General features: G+C 39.1%; 1 long non-coding RNA gene across 1 annotated transcript in view; it reads right to left on the bottom strand.

The window, feature by feature from the left end:
* Positions 1–293: 293 nt before the first annotated feature.
* The window catches only part of LOC120400016, a 30535-nt gene continuing 12224 nt past the window's right edge, over positions 294–18604 (bottom strand). Inside the window, exons 2-3 of the long non-coding RNA XR_005595466.1 lie at positions 790–1017; positions 294–459 (exon numbers count right to left, since the gene is read on the bottom strand). This is a non-coding gene — a long non-coding RNA (uncharacterized LOC120400016). The remainder of the gene's footprint in view (positions 460–789; positions 1018–18604) is intronic.

Below are 18604 nucleotides of genomic sequence, written 5' to 3'. Positions count from 1 at the left end.
ATGTCAACAGCTGGACTCCTCAACACTGCTACTGTTCCTTAAGATTTGTGATTTAGTGCTTACTCTAAATAAATTGGCCTTTCAAATACAGAGAGAGAAGACAATTAAAAGCAAAAAAGAAACAGCGGTCACTTTCATGCACAGCATTTAAAATAAACATGTGTTTGACTTAAATAAAACCAATCAGTATACAGTGGAATGTCTTGTTATTACATCAGGACTTCCATTTATTAAGTCAGTGGGATTCCATGACAGCTGAAGGAGTATTGGTTTGGGATGAGGTGTTCCAGAAATTCTAGTTCTGTCAATTTATCAAACAGTTGTGAACATCCACAATTAAAACTTTTTACTTAAAAATATGTGAACAGTGTCACAACTCCTGATGATATGGCCTGTCAGTCTGTCTAGTCACTAAAACATGGTGTCAAGTATCAGAGGGGTAGCCGTGTTAATCTGGATCTGTAAAAAGCGATAAAGAGTCATGTGGCACCTTATAGACTAACAGACATATTGGAGCATAAGCTTTCGTGGGTGTTAGTCTAAAACATGGTGGTATCACTCAAGACGCCAAGCTACCTAAGGGCTTTATATTATATTATAATTAATTATATTATATTATATTATATAGAATTTGGCCAAAATATAAGAAACCTCTCACATCTCTCAGCAAGAGTTTAAATCTTGTCCCTCCTCTATATATGTCCCCAGAAGCAATGGAACTAGTGCAGGTCCACTGCTTGTGAGGATTTTTGCCACAGAACTGAGCTCCACATAGGCTGTTGCTCTTACCTGAAGCAGTGGGGCTTGGACAGGGGTGTCCTGAAGGAAGAGTATATCTGCACGAATAGCATATGATTCTTGTGAACTGAGGACACAGTAGCGTTGGTGACCATTATAGCAGTATTAAGGCTAGAGTACTGTTTGACCTTCATTTTATGATGGTGCTTCATTCTTTTATTTTCTTCTGCAATCTCTCCAGCAGGACTGCTAGCACCAGACTTTGCTTTCACTTGTGAACTGCAAATGGAAAAATGGGGTTATTTTAATTTTAAATGCATAATTAAATAAAAATAAATTAGCAATGAAATTTGAATCTCAAGGCTGCTTTCAGATATAATCTATACAGGAAAAAGTAGGAAATAGGATTGTTTGTCTTTGGTTAGATGCATTCTGGTAGTTGGAGTCCAAGAGTATCCTGACTTGAATAGGTAGGTGTATTCACTGGGCTTGATTCTGCTATCACTTACATCAGTAAATCAGGAATAACTCTACAGAAATCAACAGAATAACACCAATAGAAGAATCAAAGTCTACTGCGTCTTCCATCTTGAGATAAACTCTGAATACTAGAAGCCGGGGATACTATTGTACTGTGGCTGTGTTGTTTTCCTTCCATGGCAGGAGTATTTGCTGAAATAACCCTACTTGGCTGCCGGAGAGGGTCCCACCACTTTAAATGATAAATTCTGTCTAGTTTTCCAGTAACCTAATTTACTTCTAGTTTGTCTGCTTAATTGTAACTCTGGACTGTGCCATTTGAATCTCAGGCTCTTCCTGCTCCTCTTATGGCTCCTTCACTCAGATCCCTCAGTATTATACATCTCCTCACCCCACCCAGTCAGTTTTATACACTCCAGGATATCTACTTAGACATACTTAAGTGTATATGTCACTTCTTAACTGTTGTTTGTAATGTTGTAGCCATGTTGGTCCCAAGATTAGAGACACGTGGTGGCTGATGTAATACCTTTTATTGGACCAACTTCTGCAGGTGAAAGAGACAAGCTTTTGAGCTCACACAGAGCTCTTCTTCAGGACCTGAAGTTGGTCCAATAAAAGTTCTTAATTGCACAGATGTATGGCCACCATGCAAAACACTAGAAAATATCTTGTGGATAGCAGTACTACACTGGTATGTTGTGGATGTCTTCTCCAGGTTTCCTCTCATCCAGCAGAACTCTACCTTGAAAACTGAATAAGTATATTACAGTAATTTTGCCACCAGGAACTGGCCTTAACGGGGCGAACAAAAGTCCGTCCTCAATGAGAATGGTCTAACTTGCTCAGTGGATACATATTTGTCAGTGTCTCATGCTAGTATTAAAGCTACTTTGCCCTACTGTTAGCTGAGTGGCTAGGAAGGCTTTACTGGAAAAAACTATCGCTTACTTATTTGAAACTGGCTTATGGACAAGATGTAACTTTTATTTTTCACTGAACATTTGTGCCCTAAATTCCAAGTTAACTCACAGGTTTTTTTTACATCTGTATTTGAAAAGTGTTAGACCATCTCTTACATTAGTAACATATATTTTGGAAAGAAAAACACTTAAACAAAAAGCTCTGTGAGTCCTTGTATACTAACCACAATCACCTAATATTCTCACAGAATACGAATGATGATGTAGTATAGTATAGACTTCTCAGAGATTCTTTTATAGATTACATTTGTGGAATACTTTCCACATAATTCACAACATCCTTGTCTCATATAAAGGAATAGAACCTCTCTAATTTATTTTCAGTACATTGCACTTACATATTCACTTGTATCTTTTTTCATAGTGGACGCTTACTGTGCGTCACAATATAGTATAGTGACGATACTGAAAATAGAGGAGCTTATTAATAATAATGTTATAGATAACCACACATAGGTCAGAATCCTTGGTATAAGTTAGGTCTTTAAAGCATATCAAACAGCAGGTGTTTTTGTGTGTATTTTGCACAGAGGACATGTAGGTTGAGTAACCAAGGCTTACCCACAAACTCTTGCTAAGCTATGAAGTGACTTCCTTTTCTATTGTTTTCTTCTATTTTAAATGCGTTATATCTATAAAATTGTAATAGAGATATAGTAAGAACATAAGAATATAAGTACAGCCATACTGGGTCAGACCAAAGGTCCATCTAGCCCTGTCTTCCAACAGTGGCCAATACCAGGTGCTATATGCACGTGCGCACACACACACACACACACACACAAACAGAAATCTTTAACAAAGGTATACAAGGTATTTGTTTTGTATTAAAGCTGATACATTCAAATGATATGTTGAGGTGCCAGTGTGAAGTGTAAATCTTTAACGTGAGCCAACCAAAATGTTTTAAGGTCTAAATGACCATAAAGCCTGATTTCCTGTGTGACTGGCAGCTTCACATATCTACTAACTACTACTACTTCATCATTGAGGTGTAAGGAATAACCAAGTACTGATACAGAGGTCTGTACAGCTGTTTTGTAGAACTTCTTTAATTGTTGTTGTGACCCAAAACATCCCTGTATTCACACCCTACACACTATTGTAATAATCGTTGTACAAAATATTCTTTATGTGGCATCACTTCAAAACGAATAAGTCACTGATGATTAATAGTCTTGCAAGATGTATGTACATACCATGTATTTAGAGTTATGGATACGTGTTGGAATTATGACTTGAGTGTGTTCAAATCAGGCATGTCACGGGGAGTTGGTAAACAGGTCTGCCTTAGACAAAGGAAATGTATATTTGATTCTCTAACCAGCATGGTCTTCAGGCAAAGACAGTGAAGATCAATTTTTACATATCAGGTCAACAAAGCTGTCAAGGAAACAAGTTGGAGAGGAGACAGCATGGCATCTACACCCAGCAGGAGAGAGAAGTTTGGTCTGGGTTTTACTTTTTAAAGAATATATTGAAAAGTTTTACTAGTCTATAAAGATGAGGGACTAGACCTCAAGTGAGAAGCAACTGAATCATCAGATATTACTGTATTATAAGTATATGGAGTGAGGTGTTTTCTGAAAGTTAATGACACACTGGTGATTAATATCATTGTGAAATGTGTGTATTAACACTATATGAGGAAATATGGATACTTAATGATATTATGCTTTAAAGTCTATGGCTAAATAGGGAGAAACAGGTTCCCTCCCAGATGGGAGAGAAAGGAGCTATTTGCCTATCTCGTCTATTAAGTATAGAGGAATTAAAACAATGGAAGCCCTATTTACATAGAAATCAGCAGGGGATTGGAAAGTCCACAGTAAAGGAAGAACAGCATGAGGTCATCCTGGTTCTTGAATCAAGGTCATTGATCTTTGGAAGATATAAGCAAAGACAAAAGCCATCTTTGGCATGCATCACTAGGCAGACATAAGGGAACAGAATCCTTGCAAGCTGAGAAAGATGGGTTTTTCGACCCAGGGAGAGGGGGTTGTTAATGTTCCAGGAAACTGAATATAGGTGAGAAACCATCTTGAACAAAGCCCGTTTCTTGCTAGATTAAGTTTTAGACTTTTAGATGTGTGTTTTCACTTTTATTTGCTTGTAACACTTTCTGACTTTTTTCCTTTTACTTGGCATCACTAAAACTATTTTTAATACATTTGTTTTATTTTTACTATAAAGCAACTCAGCGCTGTGTTTGAGAAGGGTTTTACCCCAGTTAAGTTAATAAGCTGTGATATGTTTTTATGTCTTTAAAGGAAGAAAACAAACCTTATTATTTATCTGAAAGGTCCAGGAGAAGGCTGTACATTGCAGAGCACAAAGTTCAAACTGTGTGCATCTTTAAAAAAACCAAAAACCCAAAACAAACAAACAAAAAAACCAACGGTCATTGCAACTGTGAATCTGAGCTGGAGAGCCCCCACTTAAAGCCAGTTCCAGTTGATAAATAGCAAAACAACTTTTATACATGTATTGTTTATCCAAGTGATGACTTGGTTAGGTTTAGCTACGTACATCACAGAAAGTACATACCTGAATTAAAGCCCTCTGAAAGACTAATATGTATGATGTGTCCTTGTATTTCACTAACAAATTTAATCTTTTTTGTCCAGAAGTTAGTGAAGCAAAAGTAATTGAGAGCATTGAGGCAGGAGAACTTCATTACATTAACTAAGCCTAGTAATAATTGTAAAAAGATATTGCTTCCCTACAATAAAGGTTACTGAGAGAAACTGAGTGTGTCAAGAATCCAGCCTAAAAATCACAGATTTTTGTGGTCAAGAGAATTGACAGCTTTTTAGACAAAATAGAGAAAGAAACTTTGAATTGGCTTGTAAACTAAAGATTTCACCATTTGAACTGGTTAAAATGGCATAAAAATTTGCAGCACTGGTGAAATTCCAGAGAAATTAGAATCACATCAAAATGATTAAACAAAAAACAAAATATGCAAGTAATATGAGATAGTCTTGCATGTGTGATGATATTCCTTAGCTATGCTTATCACCTGGGCTAGGAATTTTGATCTGAATTGGTATTATTTTAAATAACTTTATAATTCTCTGGTTCAACTGATGTGAGAAGCCCCCAGTTTCCATTGGCATATAAACTTGACTGGAGGATCTATATTTAAGTATCCATTGTTTTATGCTGATAACAAAATCACCTACCCAGGCTAATATAGAAATAGGATAAAAGTTTGCCTTTGTAACAAGATTGTGATAGACCTTGAATTAATTGAACTTATTTATAATTTCTGAAAAATTGTAGTATCCCATGTAGAGTTTAATTTTTGTCAGTGTGAATACGATCATCTAACCATCTTTACTTTGATTTCTGTAATTTCTTATTTTCTCACAAAGCTATTTTGACTAATAAACCCAATAAATGTATAATACTTCTCCAGCCTTTACCTTAGCTAAGGAACATGGATCCAAAGAACCTAAACGTGGTAACTGGTTAATTAAATGATTTAACCAATCTTTCTCACAATGGGTAACTCATACTGTACAAACAGTATACTTTAGTGTACTGTTGACATGTTTTTTGAGAATGGCTAAAAAGTCTCTCTTTATCCAAGTGCCTTGTCAATTTATAAATAATTATGAATAAATATGTATTGCCAGTTGTGTATTGAAGCTATCAGTGTCTTCTGTTGAATTCCAGTAAACTGCTCCACTGAACCATGCATTGTACACTTCAAGCTTATGAAATGTTACTGTATGGATATTTTTGTTCCCTCTGGAGACGTTAATACTAATGCTGCTGTGTCTGATGTGAAATTATACAGGGCTTTGTGAATGCTTCCCCCCGACTGCACCCATACGGATAAATTTGACAGGAAGAAGCTACCTCAGCTGCTTTTTAAAAATCCTGTTGGCCATTTTTGACCCGAACAGCTAAGCAAAGTTGAAAGTATAAATTGATGGAGTCTGGTATTTTCTTGGATGCAATCTTCTTTATTTGTAAAAAGAATGTACAAAGTCCTGCTTCTCCCAACACAGGAGGAATGTAAAACAAAATGACATTTATTCCACATAGTTGGCTTTCTTCCTGCCTCGAGGAATCACACACCCATTCACAACCACACCCATTCACAACCACACACAGTGTGGAACCCATCCACCAAGTGTTAATTTCTAGGCAGACTCTATTAAGTTTTAGTGCGGCCACCTAAGTGTTTCTTACAACTATCTTACATGAAGATTGTGTTCACACCCTGTCTCTTGATCATTACCTGTTAGGTTCACTCCCCCGGGACACCTGGCATTGGTCACTGTCAGTAGACAGGATACTGGGCTGGATGGACCTTTGGTTTGACCCAGTATGGCCATTCTTATATTCTTATGTTCTCTGATTTAGGGATGGGCAGCCATGCTGAAATGCTGTCCCCCAAACTGTAAGCACTAGCATCTGTGTCCAATAGGAAAGGGATTTTGAAACATAGATATGCAAAGACAGGAGAAGTCACAACAGTCTTTTTCAACTCTGAAAATGCTAAAGCACACCTTGTTGACCACTGAAATAGTTTCTAATACTTTGATTTATACGCCTACGATCATGTATTCTATAGCTGGAATAGAGACGAGTCTTTTAAAACTAATTTCTTAAGGTGATGTATGCTGCATATCACAGTTTATTACTTTTTAATTCAAAGTGCTAATGCCAATCCCTAGCTTCATTTTGTGCTTCACAATTTATCAGAAGCAACATACATTTGCTGTAGCCATTGTGTAATCAGGGCAGCCATTTATTTTAAATGTCCTTTGTTCCTCAACACACTGTTGTCCAATCTTGGTTTGAGCCTCTTGGTGCTAGTGTATTACAAATAATAATTAACAATCAGGCTGGCATATTGATGATTAATGCAGTCCCATGATAAGGTTGTCTGTTAGGCTGGTTATGAGGTACTCTGCATTCTGCCCCTTCCAGTCCAGTTACTTAAAGATTTTTTATAGACAATGGCTCATATTTCTCAACTGGAGTCCAATGACATCTTTGCAGACAAGGAATGTGGAATTATCGTGGCACATGTTTCCATTATACTCTTCAGTTTCTGTGGTTTACCATATCATCAGATTAAAAACTAATCAGGCTAAAATCTGATACCCAATTAGTTAACTCCACTGCAGACTTATTTTTCTAAGCCAGTTAAGCCCTTTTTATAGCAGTATACAATAGTGCTAAATAGTAAATAGTGCTCTTACTGCTTAGTGTCATTTAACATTTCCATCATACACTCTATCCAGGTATTAAAGCGAAGAGGAAGCTGTCAGGACACTAGCTAAAGAGGAGGGAGAGCTTTAGAGAGTGTTGTTTCTTGAAGCCAGGGAGAAATGGAGGAGGAATCCTTTTGCTTTGGCAGAAGAGAGGAAGCTTTTTTCCCCTTTACTTTAACTCCTGACCTCATACTTTTTAGCACATTGCATGCAGGATTTAGCCACATGATTCCCTTTAATGTTAATGACAGACATATGGATTAATGACAGCATGGAAAAAGGTATTGCTAGAAAGATACCCAATGTGGAATAAATGTCATTTTGTTTTACATTTTCTTGAAATGCCTCACAAGCCCTATACTGAAAATGTACATTAGTTACATGAAGTGTTACCATTACCTACATACAATTTAGCTTATGTTATCAGTACTAGCAATTTCTGGTCTCCATGTAAACAATGTTTTCTTATGTGACATGGCATACACAATTATGTAGGATGCTGGGCCAACCTAGAAGCAAATGTATAGCCTGATTTTGTTCTCACCCTTGTTTTACTCTGGTACGTCAGTGGAACAACACCTAGTTTACACACATTTATGTGGCGAATTGGGCCCATAGTAAAGTACTTTAAAATTACTCGCAGAGAAGTGCACATCTTTCAGCTCAGATTTTAGATTTTGTGCACCTTAGACTAATAAATGTACCATTTTCCTATTTTAATGAACTCTGGTGATAAAGACAGAAATGTTATTTTGTTCAACTATAGCTGCTCATGCTGAAACCACTCGTGTGTGTGTTTCAAATTTGGTAGCATAGAAGGTGTAATAAAAGATTGATTCATTTTTTTTTGGATGTACTATATTCCATTTTTACCCTATCCCCAGTTAATCACATATGTTTCAAATTTGAGGAATATTAATGGATGATTTATATGCAGGTAATGTTATGAAGTACACAAATTAGATGGAAAAAGGCCTATTAAATCATCCACTCCATTTCCCTGCAAATGCAAGATTGTTCCCTACAGTACACTTTCTACTGTTTCATCCAGTCTGCTGCTTAAAGTCACAAGAAATACAACTTCCACTGCTAGTTTGTAAAGGACTCCTGAGACTAATATTTTCCACTGACAAGTATGCCTTGTTAAAGTTTCTTTATTTAACCCTATTATGCCTACTAAGAGGAGATGATTGAAAATCAGAAATTCCATCCTGCAAGAAATTCCAACATCTCAACATTTTTTTTGTCCCAAATTGGGCAAAATTTTGAAATAAACTTTTTTTTGTGTGGATTGAAAAGCTCTGAAAATTTTTGATTCAGAAATGTTAATGTTTTGTCTTGACATTTTAAACAAAATATTGCAACATTCACTAATTGAAATGTTTCATTTTGGTTTGCAAAACTGAATCGGAACATTTTGTTTCAGCTCAATTCAGTATTGAACTGTGTCTGTCCAAGCTGCCTCTTTGCCTCATGCACGCAACTCTAGGATTACCAGCAATGGAGTAGTAGTTGTGACCTGCAACAGGTGTGCCATGTTTTCCTTCTTTCCAGAAACCAGGATGGATTTTCTCTGTCTGAAGTGCAAGCCAGTGGCTGTGCTGGAGAAAAAAGCTTTGTGATCTGCAAGGACATGTACAGACACCGTGGAGCATCAGAGACACTGAGGAGTTTATGGACAGCCACCGTGTGTCTACACTTGGAGCTGGAAGTGTGATTTCCATCTAAAAGAGATATGCTCATGCTAGCTCTGATCAAGATAGCACATTAAAAAGTAGACTGAATCTGCAGTAGTGCGAGCGGCTACTTCCCACAGCTCCCATTGGCTGGGAACGGCAAACTGAAGCCACTGAGAGCTGCAGACAGCCGTGCCTGTGGACGGTCATTGTAAACAAACTGTCTTGCAGCCTGCCAGCGGATTATCCTGGCAGGCCATGTGCAGCCAGCAGGCCACAGGTTGCCCACCATTGTTCTATGGGGAGAGGGAGCTGAACAGTTTGAATGGCTTCCATTTCATTAGCCAGGGAACTAATCTTTTCAAAGACAGATGAATCATGGCCTGGGCATTAAATTAAAACAAAAGGCAGGTGTGACGCATGAGGGAAAAGAGTTAAGCATCCTGCAGGATAAATTCAACTCTTAAAAACAAATGGGTAGATAATGTTTGTATTTTTGTGTATTTACATATATATTGGTGGAGGTCAACAATGTAATCAAACAGTCCCTGTCTATGCTGTATTCTGTTAATTCGGAGATCAAAAGAACATATTAACATTTTCATCTCTCTTTGAAATGTATAGCAAATCATCTGCGAATGGTGGAAAAAGGGGCAATTGCCTTATTTTAATCTGTGTCGATAAATACCAGTGATGCTTAGGAAATGGGTCCACTTTGAAGTCCCCATGAGTACTTATCTGAAGGACTCCAAGCTGTCACAAGAAGGCCTGGAAGTGTATAAAGATGTTTGTCTCCCAGTCTTTTTAATCTCAGACCCTCTTAAGGCTTCATGCAGGGAAAGCCTATGACATAAGGTCTGAGATCCCACTCCTGACTGGACCGCCCTGAATATAAACATTGGACTATAACCTATGAACTATTTCTGAAAGTACTCTTTGCATATACAAAACTTACCATCTCTGCTCTGAATCTGAAACTCAAGATTGTACTAATGTCTGTATGTATACTGATCTTTTAACCATACTCTCTATCTTTTCTTAGCTTAGTTAATAAGAATTTGGTGTAAGCGTGTATTTGGGTAAGATCTGGAATATTCATTAACCTGGGAGGTAATGTGTTCAATCCTTTGGGATTGGTAGAATTTATTTATGTAATGAATAAGATTTTCAGTAATCCTCATCATATTTGTCTTGGGTATCTGACGGTAGGCCTGAGGCTGGGTTACTTTAAGGGAACTGTGTTGTTGGCTTCTGAGTAACCAGTGAGGTATTAAAGAAGATGTTTTGTGCTGGGTTGGTAAATCTAAGTATTGGAATATACACCAGCTTTGGGGATTGTCTGCCCCATTCTTTGCAGTTCACCCTAATTGAGTGACTTCAGTTGGCTCCCCTGGGATTCCGGTCAGAGGTTTAAAGACGGGACAAACAGGCACTTATTTAACACAAAATCAGGATATTGAGATTCTTTAATTGTCTATACACCAATTGTCTATACATCAGTGCTAAAAGCTTGGGTGATAAATATGATGAATTGAATTACTCATTTATGAGTATTAATACCAAACCTGGTGGGATAATTTGCGTGATTGGAAATGTTAAAATCAATAGTTAGGATGTATTTAAGAAGAACTAAGTTTGCAAAGGAGAGAGAGAGAGAGTGGAATTACCTGTTTCTGAGTCACTGACTACTTGGAAACAAATGATCATGAATGCTTATGGGTCAATGTCCTAACAAATAATGCACATGATGATATAGTTTATATTCATCACTATCAGCTTCACCTTTTTGCCATTTATAATATACAATATAATATAATATAAATCTATACATAAAGGAAATGGCGATAGCAAATAATATAAACTAGAAGCTAAGAATTTGAGAAAATTCATAAGGGAAGCCAAAGGCCACAAGACCAAATCTATGGTCAGAAGAATTAAGGACAAAAAAATAGAGATTTTTAAGTATAACAGGAACAGAAAGAATCCTAACAATTGCACTTGTCAATTATAAGATGTAAATGGTAGAATTATCAGTAATGGAGAAAAGGTTAAGTGTTAAGGAGTAAGTGTTCAATGAAAATTTCTGTTCTATATCTGGTAAAAAGTCAGCTCATGTATGTAAAATCAGACAATAATGATGAAATACTTTCCATTCCAACATTAACTCAGGATGATGTTAAACAGATGCTACTAAAATTAGATATGTTAAAATAGTTATTGCATAAGTTGCATTCAAGAGTTTTAAAAGAGCTGGCCAAAGAGCTTTCTGGATCACTAATGTTCATTTTCAATAACTCTTGGAACACTGGGGAAGTTCTAGAGGATGACAGAATGAAAGTTAATGATACGTGAGTATTTTAGAAGGGTTAATGAAATGATCTGAGTAATTATAGGTTTGTCAGCCTGACACCAATCCCAGGCAAAATAATATAATGGCAGATATGGGACTCTATTAATAAAGAATTAAAGGAGGGCAATATAAACAACACCAATCAACATAGGTTTATGGAAAACAGATCCTGTTAAAATAACTTGATATTTTCTTTTTGATGAGATTATCAGTTTGGTTGCTAAAAGTAACAGTGTTGATGCAATATATTTAGACTTCTGTAAAGCATTTGACTTGATTAAAAACTAGAACAATACAAAATTAACATGGCATACATTAAATGGATTAAAAACTGGCTGACAGGGCTCTAAAAGTAATGATAATTGGGAAATCATCATTGTGAGAGGGTATATTTCTAGCGGGGACCCACAAACACTGGTTCTTGGCTCTATTCTATTTAACAATGTTATCAGTGATCTGGGAGAAAACATAAAATCATTACGCATAAAGTTTGTTGATGTCATAAGGATTAGGGGAGTTATAAATAAAGAGCAGGTCACTGATACAGACCAATCAGAGTTGCTTGGTAAACTGGAGCAAGCGTATGTGCTTCAATTTGACCAAATGTGAAGTCATACATCTAAAACAAAGAATGTAGCCCATACTTACAGCAGAGGGACTCTCTCAACGGAAGCAGTGACTCTGAAGAAGACTTAGGGGTCATGGTGGATAATCAGCTGAACATGAACTCTCAGAACAATGCTATGATCAAAAGAGCTAATGAGGCCCTTAAATATGTAAAAAGAGGAATATCAGGTAAGAATAGAGAGGTTATTTTATCTCTGTATTTGGCGCTGTGTGACCACTGCTGGAATACTATGTCCACTTCTGGTATACGCAAGTAAAGCAGGATGTTGAAAAACTGGAGAGGGTCCAGAGAAGATCTACAAGAATGACTAAAGGATTGGAAAACATGCCTTATAAACTGTGTTTACACTATGAGCTAGGGGTGTGATTCCCCTCCTCATGTATATATGCTCGTACTAGTTCCCCTTGAGAAAACTGGAAATCTTTTAATCAAAATTGGATGTTTTTTCTAAAAGATATGGTAAGCCTAACTTCAGTACCAGGCAAATTTCCTGAAACTAAGATCTTGTCTATACTAGAATTTACTTCAGTATAACTTATATCACTCAAGGGTGTGGATAATCCACACCTCTGACTGACAAATTATAGCAACCTAAGTGTTGATGTATACAGCACTAGGTCAGCGGGAGAGGCTCTCATGGGATATGGAGTAATTAAGCTGACGGGAGAGTTCTCTCTCCTGTCAGCTTAAAGCATCTTCCCCAGATGCTGTAGTGTGGTGTTTCTAGTGCAGATGTAGCCTAAATGTAGAACAGAATTATCAGATACATAGGAACACAGTATGTTGGGGAAGAGTCAACATGGATTTTGTAAAAGGGAAATCATGCCTGACTATGGCATGCTAGTGCTTCCTTTTCCACCTGAGCTTACTGCTGCTCAATTTCTGTCAGGCTTCTTCATGGGAATGCAACAGATCTTTGGTCTCCCTCTGGATGTTTTTGTTTAGCACTTCTCCTATACCATATGAAGATGTTACTATTATTGGATAGTTTACTGAGTATTGTTCCAATACAGGTGGAGATGTCAGTAGTTCTTTAATTTTATTGCATTTTGTTGTGTTCTCCCCCAAATACAGATATTATGACCCTTCAGGAGATTTCTTAAGGGTTTTGTTAGATGAGCTACATTTGATAAGAATTTCCCAAAATAATTTGTTATGCCCAATCATCTTCTTACAGCAAAATGCTCTAGGATTTGAGTAAGAGAAGTAATTGCCTACAGTTCTCTGAATCCAGCTGAATTCCCTGTTTGCTAATTATCTGTTTTACAAATTTTATCTGCTCCTATCCATATTCACTTTTCTCACATTTCGGAGTGAGATTGGCTTGTTGGAAGCATTGCAAAACTGCACGCAATCCCTCATCATGTTATTTTTATCTCGGTCATAAACCAAATCATCATCTGTATGGCAAAGGACGCCAAGCAAACCTGACACGATCTGAGAGATTCTATTTTGGAAATAGTCTGGTGTTGAAGATATGCTGAATGGAAGCCAATTAAAACAGTACCTTCCAAATGGAGCGATGAATTTAGTTAGCTATATAGATTCTTTAGCAAGGGGGATTTGCTAGAAGCCTGCTATAATATCTAACTTTGAGAAGACTTGGGCCTCTGATAACTGACCTAATGTCTGGTCAACCACGGGAAATGTGTCGTTCTCTGCACACACTTTTATTGAGTGATGAGTGTGACAGATATTGACATGAACTGGGATCGTATAGATGATTGTTGCAACCAAGGTCCTGTAGTGGCACCAAATCTTGTATAAAGGGGGTCAAATAAGGTGTCTAAAACAAGGTTATGGTTTGCTGGTTATGATTATGCTATCTGTATGCATGTATCATTTTTGTATTTAAAGGGTGGCTCTATACTGTCTGTATTTCAAACATGCTATGCTTCTGGGTAACATCCCAGACAATTTGGCGTCAGCACTGCCTAGCCTGCTTGATGGCCCATTAAGGACCATCAACTATACAACTGGTCCATTGAGAGAAGGCAGATACACCTTGTGACTCAGCAACGCATGCAGGGACATGCCTATGGACAGAACTCTAAGGCTTTTTCATGCCATGTGCTGGATAGCTTGTCTTTGGAACAAAGAAAGAGAGGCCACATGGCAAGAGACTATAAAAGGTTGCTGCAGCTCCTCCATCTGGTCTTCAGTTCTGCTTCTTGCCTCTGGAGGGACTTTGCTTCAAACTGAAGCTCTGAACAAAGGACTGAATGATCCATCCCAGCTGGGGATGTACTCCAGAGACTTGATTTAAATCTGCAGTTTATTCCACCACTGCTACAAGCCTGAACCAAGAAGTTTGCCATTACTGTATGTAATTGATTCCATTTAACTGATTCTAGCTCTCATCTATATCTTTTTCCTTTTATGAATAAATCTTTAGATTTTAGATTCTAAAGGACTGGCGACAGCATGATTTGTGGGTATGATCTGATTTGTATATTGACCTGAGTCTGGGGCTTGGTCCTTTGGGATCGGAAGAACCTTTTTCTTTTACTGGAGTATTGGTTTTCATAACCATTCATCTCCATAATGAGTGGCACTGGTGGTGATGCTGGGAAACTGGGGTTTCTAAGGGAATTGCTTGTATGACTTATGCCTAGCCAGTGGGGTAAAACCGAAGTCTTCTCTGTTTGGCTGGTTTGGTTTGCCTTGGTGTGTAAAGGAACCCCAGCCTTGGTCTGTAACTGCCCTGTCTCAGCAATTTGTCCTGAATTGGTACTCTCAGAAGTGTCCCACCAAAGGCAGCATCGTTAAAATGAGATCCATGCAAATTTGGATTTTGCCATTGGGCTTCAGTACTACAACCATCCCCACACACTAGTCAGTGGGTTCTTCTATTTGGGAAACAACCCCCATATCTTATATTCTCTTTCATTCTATTTTGACTTTCCCTAGCAAGGTTATAGAGATACGGTAGGGGGCAGTGAGAGCAAAGAGAGTTGCTGATGGAACTAGTTTTATTGTGTATGCTCCTAACAGCTTTCCTAGACTTATAAATAAATGTGGATACATCTCCTGAATAATTTGCTTTTTCCCATTAATGCATTTCAGTTTCTGTACTGGATGTAGTCCTTGTATTGCTGGTGACCCTAGTTAGAGGGTTGTTAGTCCTTGTATTACATATATTATTTGTTGAAGAACTTTTCATCCTCTCTCTATTCTTTATTTCCCAAGGAACTGGCCACAAACATCCAATTTAGCCTCTCAGAGATTTTTATTTGGTCTCTGCAGATCTCCATTGAAAGATCTATTATAATCTTTGGCAGTGCCTACTCCCCAGAGTCAATTTAAATGTAAAATTTGGACAATTTACAGTCATGCTTGTGTACCAAGGTGTGTGTTGTCTGTTCTACTAAGAATATAATCCCGAGAAGAATGGCCTCATTGTTTTTACTGTTCTTGGTGACTTGCATGCTATTGCAAAATGTCTCATTTTGCGGCATTTCCTACATTTTGCCTCTTTTGCAGGGCATTGTTGCTAGCTTGGCTTGGTATCTTGCCACTTCTTCTGCAGCTTTTCCAAGCTTCCCCCACAGTTCTTCCCCCAAGATTCTTTGGTTGCCCACTCCCTAGCTGTTCATTCTTCTTATGTTGTACATTTGGTCTGATTGCTCCTTTCACATTTTTGTCTTTTCTCTTTAGTGTCAGTATAGTCTGATGCAGTCTCCCCTATGTTGCTAGCATTGCTGTTCCTTTATGGCTATCTGGGTCTAACTGAAGCTGTGCTGATTTTTGGCATCTCTTATGCCCACAACTCTCCTGTTTCTTATTAGTTCTTCTTTTAACATTCTGCATTCGCAATGTTCAGCAAGACTATTTACTATTAATAAAAGTCTCAGCTGTTTCCCCTTGTTCTTGGTACCTTCTATTAAATTTGGCTCTTTCATATATAACATTCTGTCTGCTTATGAAATGGGCAGCAAAACCCTCTGTCACTTGGGAGTATTCTTTCTTTTCTTATTTAGTGAAGGGTAGGGCACATAGGATACCATCATCAGCCATGGAAAATATCAGGGCATTTACTTGGTATTGTACTAACTATGACTCTGAGTGTTGAGGGATCAGGGTCTTAGAGCCTATTGGAGATGGCAGGTGAAATGTTGCCCAAATTTATGTTCGAATTAAAGTGATAATGTACCACTGAGAGGTATTTTGGGGCTAGACTATAAATATGCTGCTTATTCACTGGGCTGGTGATGTTTTATTCTACTCTGAGTCAACAACAGAGGTGGGTTGCCTTCTTAGAGGGAAGAAGAGAGTAGGTTCAAGAAGAGTATTAAAACAATAACTTTGCACTTCATAGGCTGGTGTTCAGCAGATGTGCTTTTCTATTTCATGAAGTCTGAATACTTTAATGTGCTCATTTTGTGAAATGAGCTTTGAGCATATTTGCTTCCTTAGCAGCACTTGGCGAATGTTTTCATTATCTTTTGCTGGGCTTGCAGTTTGACTGGAAGTTACTTTGACAGCAGTCCGCAGATACGTTGGAGGTCTTTTGCTGCTTTGAATGTATTGTGCTATATTTGCTGTACTTCATAACTTGCTGTGCTGATGTATTTTATTTCAGTTGAATTCTGTTTGTGTCGGGACAAGGCATCCTCCAAGCACAGAGTATGTTCTGTTTTCAGATTGAGGCTGGATTATTTGTTCTGTCTGGGTTCAGATGCTGTATTTTGTTCTTGTAAACCATGCTTGAAGTGTTCTCATTGTTCACTGTGCCTGCAGTTGGTTTGCCAAGCAGGTAGATGAAGAACAACTGGATGAAAGGTGGGATAATTTAAAGGAGGCTCATGGAGATGTATAGAAACGTTGTGGAAGGGGTGGGGAGGATGGCAAAGAATAAAATAAATTATACAGAAGACATCTGAAAAGACAGCACTTAACCATCCCATATGTGTATAGGATTTTTTCTGCAGACTTAATTAAACTGAGAGGAAATAAATATATGGTCAGAAAATACCAAAAGAATTCAGTATGGACTTCCAAAGAAATAAAAGACAGCACTTCACAAAATATTCTTCGGACAAGAAGGCTTATAATAGATTCTTGATCACAATAGATTTTGGATATGCTGGTAGTACAAATAGCAACAATAAATGAATCAGTAATAAAGGCTGCATATTGCTGAATGCAGTTGTAGTAGGAGGAATATTTCCTTATAGTATTGTTAACCAACCCATGAAATACAAGGCCTGTTGCATTGCAAGGGAAAGTAATGGACTTTTTGTTATAGAAATGAATGAGCTTCTGTCACCCCATCTCCCAAACTGTTCTTCTCATTTGTTTCAAATGCTACTACTGCATCTCTCGATTTTCACTCAGCCTCAGAGGAGGCTGTGCCTGGGCCAGCAGAATGGAGCCAAGGACCTGGCCCCAATGTCATTGTGCAGTTAAATGCTAATAAAGTCAAAATTGGTAAAAGAAAAAGAATAACCAGTGATTTTTTTTAGGAGCAGGTGAAAAAAACGAAAAAGGATACACTGTTAAAAATCCAAAGAATGTAGGAAAAAGTGCAGTCATGGGAGTTTTGCTGTTGGTTCAATAGGGCCAGGATTTGACCCCTGTAGTGAGTCGGTGTGGCTCCCCTCCTGCCCTGAGGAGGGAGCGCCCTTGCAGACACCCAAGTGGGCGGAGCCACCACCACCAGTCCCCACCCCCCGGAAGTCAAGGGGCGGGACAGGAAGTAGAAAAGCCAGCCGCCAAAGCTCAGTCAGAGCCCAGCCACTGCCGGGAGCAGATGTGCCGGTGGGAGCTCCTGACTGGGAACCCTCCAGGACCCGAGGCAGCTGTCCTGACTGGCCGGAGCTTCGCCGCGCCCACTACGACGAGGAGCCGCCGGAGCTTCCCCGTGACAGGTACTGGGGCAGCCGCTGGAACTCCCCCACACTCCCTACGAAGAGGAGCTGCCGGAGCTTCCCCGCCCCTGCTGTTACCCGGAGGAGCCGCCTGAGCAGGCCTGGCCGGACTTCCCCAAGGAGCTGCCGGACCTGCCACCAAGCCCTGGTCCCGAGGAGCCTATGCTTATTGACTGGCCTGGACCCAGTGCAACTGACGAGGTAGGCCCTGAGGGGGAAAGGGAAAGTAGCCCGGGAGTAGCCGACCCCTGTCAGGCTGCAGGCACCGAAGTGCCGATGTCAGTGTGTTGCGGTCAGGACCCCACAGACCAGCAGCGGTGATCGCCGCTGCCAGGGCCCCGGGCTGGGACACAGTGGAGTGGGTGGGCCTGTGTTCCCCCTGCCACCCCACTCGTGGGTGGCAGTCTTCCCCCTCAACCCACCGCTCCGGTCTAGGGACCTGAGCTTCCTGTACTGTTTGCTGCTCAGCCCCTGCAACCAAGGGCCTGAGCTTCCTGTACTGTTTACTGCTCAGCCCCTGCCACAAAGGGCCTGAGCTCCTTATATACTGTCTGCTGCTCAGCCCCTGACACAAAGGGCCTGAGCTTCTTATATATTGTTTGCTGCTCAGCCCCTGCAACCAAGGGCCTGAGCTTCCTGTACTGT

This window comes from Mauremys reevesii, linkage group 3, assembly GCF_016161935.1.
Source record: "Mauremys reevesii isolate NIE-2019 linkage group 3, ASM1616193v1, whole genome shotgun sequence".
Classification (NCBI taxonomy): Eukaryota; Metazoa; Chordata; order Testudines; family Geoemydidae; genus Mauremys; species Mauremys reevesii.
The sequence above is the reverse complement of the archived record's forward strand: the minus strand, read 5'-3'. Positions and strand labels throughout refer to the sequence as shown.